Source organism: Euprymna scolopes, chromosome 35 (assembly GCF_053919585.1).
Source record: "Euprymna scolopes isolate OS-2025 chromosome 35, ASM5391958v1, whole genome shotgun sequence".
Taxonomy (NCBI): domain Eukaryota; kingdom Metazoa; phylum Mollusca; class Cephalopoda; order Sepiida; family Sepiolidae; genus Euprymna; species Euprymna scolopes.
Genome location: NC_136516.1, coordinates 76,164,515 through 76,168,281, shown reverse-complemented (window position 1 = coordinate 76,168,281; position 3,767 = coordinate 76,164,515).

Below are 3,767 nucleotides of genomic sequence, written 5' to 3'. Positions count from 1 at the left end.
GTACCTCTCCAGATGTGGCAGAAGGCTTTTGACAGGGTATGGCACGATGGTCTTCTAAGGAAAATTAGATCATATGGTATCACTGGAAGAATACATAATGTAATTAAATCCTTCTTAAGTAAGAGAAAAATCCAAGTTGTCCTCAACAGTTGTACATCTAAACAATATGATAGAAATGTGGGAGTACCTCAGGGGTCTATCCTTGGATCTTTATTATTTCTGATATTCATAAATGATCTTAAAATTGTTTCGGAGATGGGTATATTTACCGATGATACCACTCTCTGTAACAGGCATGAGGGGAAAACAAATGAACACATATCTAAGAAAATGGCAGAAACACTAGAGGATGACCTCCAATCTGTAGTGGAATCGGGACAAAAATGGATGGTCACATTCAATGCTGCCAAGACTAAGCTTGTTTCCTTTGTCACAGGAAAACAGAGCATAATGCAGAAGTGACCATTCCCCCCCCCCTCTCTTTTTAAATTTTTTGAATATATATCAGCCAGACACCTCCACCCCACCCTATTGCTATTGAGACATGCGGCAACCAAATATCCATGCGTTTACCCATAAAAGGAAGCGAATTAGACACCCCACCGACATCCCCGCTTTCCACCGAATCAATCGGCAAGACATGCCAGAGTCACAACGAGAAGTCATCCAGACACTCCACACCGCCACCCAAACGAAACAGCGTGCGGGGGGTGGAAGGAAAAGAAAAACCTTTTTGGTGGGAGTGGCGTGCATGGAAAAGGAGCAACAAGCAATTAAAAAAAAAAATGGAGCTGATTACATCATCGCACGAATGTCGATAATAAAAATGCGACAGACACCAGCCAACATGATTCGCTTGATAAATTAGAAGTTCACTCAACTGAGCCTTATCCCTGGAGCCGAAAAGGGAATCCATCAGAACTACGAAATTACCTTTGCTCGAGATATGGGAAGGAGATCCGAACGTCGGTGGTTGAGAAACAAGCGAGAAAGAAACCTGAGGGAAGACAAGTGGACAAGCGAACTTCGAAGGATATCGACTCGTGCGTCGGCGAAATGGGACTGCCTCACATTATAACATCAGAACATTGAATTTTGTCGGATACCTAATCATGTTGAATGCACGTCCTCACAGTTAAGTACTATTCAATATCCGCCCCCCCCCTCTTATCTCACAAATGTCAATTTGCTGAATTGAACTGTTTTTGTTTTTTGTTTTTTTTTTTAATTTTTCTACTGCCTCACATAACTCAACCATTTTCCATGTGGAAAAAAAAAACGGAAAGATAAAAAGAAAAGGGAAGGAAAGAAAAGAGGCTATGTTCATTTGAACAGTTTGTGGAAATTATCTTCCACCATCTTTCTTTCCCTTTTCTTTCCTTCTTTCTGCTGCTCTGTTCTTCCTTCCTTTCTTCTTAACCCCTTTCCTACCCCCTTTCCTAGCTTCCCCCTTTTTTTTTATGTCACCTGACTCCCTTATGCCCGTTGATTGGATGAGACGTTTTCGTGCTAAATTGACGCACGTGTGTGATAAAGGAGACCAGAACTGTCAAAAGTATTCCCTGTCGGTCTCGGATAACAAGGGACGCCTGGAATTTACTAAGGCGTTGAACAACTCTGTCTTGACGAGACATTAAAGTCGTTGAAAAGAAGAACCAAGTTTTCTAAGACACTTGAAAACTAATACTATTATCGAGAAAAGATAATAGAAGTTTTGAACAGAAGAACCTAGTTTTCTAAGACACTTGAAAACTAATACTATTATCGAGAAAAGATAATAGAAGTTTTGAACAGAAAATTCGCCGCAGGGAAGTTTTCGAAGATACCTGAAAACACCAGAATATTCAGCCTCAAGAAATTTCTACCTTGCTGAAAGGACTACGATAACGAATTTCCAGGAAAAAGAAAAAAAACAAAGGGAACCTTTAAACAACACAAACTCCAAAAATAAAACCCACAAGGAACGAACTTTCTAAATGTTCCATTCGTGAAAGGGCGCCCAGAAGCTTCCAGTAAGTGCTCCCCTCCTTTTTCCCCTCCTTCTTCCTCCTTCTCTATCTCTCTTTCCTTCTATTTCCCTTCACTCTCTCCCCCTTTTTGGTTACTACTACAAGGACACTTGTAAGCCAGATGGACATTTTTGGCAGCCCATAGAGGTCACAAACCTTTCCTTTAGATATCTTTGTTAATAAATTCTATTTCTCCTATTTTTCTCTTTTTGTTCGTAATTTTTTCCTTCAGTTTCAGAGTTAGTAGTAACGATTAATTGTTTAAGAAGAATTAACTTCCACGGGAAAAAGTGGATAATAAAATTTCTTCAAGTTTTCTTTAGTGTTTCCCCCACCTTTTAACCCGTGGGACACTGTCTGCATGTTTTCTTTTTTTTCTCTTTTTGTCTTGATTATTGAATTTTTAACGCACAATAAATAACATGTGTATAATATATGTACAATCGTGTTGTTCCATTATTCATTGCCTGATATTTCATCAACCATGAATCTTATAAGGAAATTCCGCGACGGAAGTACTGTCCAGAACCTGGGTAAGTGCTACTGGGTTGTGATAATTTTACAGCCGGCACGTACATCATTTTTTTATTTTTTTATTTTACGATACGTTTCGGGGATAAATTCCCTTTTGGGATTTTTCAACCGGGACGTATCGGCACATCTTCAATAACTATAAGAAACGTTCTCTACCACCAATAGCAATGGTCAAGAACACATTGCCTGAAAGTACTTCTTTTAAACTCCTTGGCCTAACGTTTATAGGGAACATGAACTGGAATATATACATTGAGATTATTGCCAAGGCTGCTGCAAAGAAGGTAGGCTCTCTCTACCGTGCTAGAAAATTACTTACGCCTGAAAGTATCCTGTACCTCTATAAGGCCACCATTCGCCCATGTATGGAGTACTGTTGTCACATCTGGGCTGGTGCATCTGCTGCTTGTCTCTCACTCCTGGACAGGGTTCAAAAGAGAGTCGCCAACCTGATAGGTCCTGAACTGTCATCTAGGCTTCAGCTTCTGTCTCATCGACGAAATGTTGCATCCCTTTGCCTGTTCTACAAATACTTTAATGGTGAATGCTCTGATGAATTGCAAGCACTTGTACCTCCTCGACGTGACTACCCCCGACAAACCCGACAAGCAACTAAGTCCTACCCCTTTACGGTAGAGATCCCTAGGTGTAAGAAAGCCTTTTACTCCAATAGTTTCTTCCCCAGAACTGCAAGTCTTTGGAACTCTGTTCCGGGATTCTGCTTTCCCAACTGTACTGATATGCAGAAGTTCAAATGTAATATGAACAAACATCTTCCTACTCATCTTCCTTCATAAATTATGTCACCGATAGTAACCCCCTACTTCAAAGTGGCACTGTGCCTTGTTTGGGTGAAAATTGAATTAAAAAAAAAAAAGTAATATAATGTTGAATTATTAGACCCGACATATCAGCTCTGATAACCCTTTGACGAAAATAGCGTGCAAAATGAGAGTTTGGTAGGTGGACGGTCAAGTCAAGTAGTTTGGGGACCTATTTCTTGGGCTGGGAGGTCGGTATACAGTACCTTTGGGCCAGTGCTAGCCATTTTCCAAGGATTCATATGAGTCTCACCCTCGAATGGATTTGTGAATTTGTTTTTGCCTTGCTTATGCGTTAGGGTGTACTCATCAGCCAGGGTAACCATTTCATAGGCTGTGGCGATCTGCCGTTCATCTAGGAAGATTTTTATGTCGTCGGGGATGCATCTTTTAAACTCTTCCA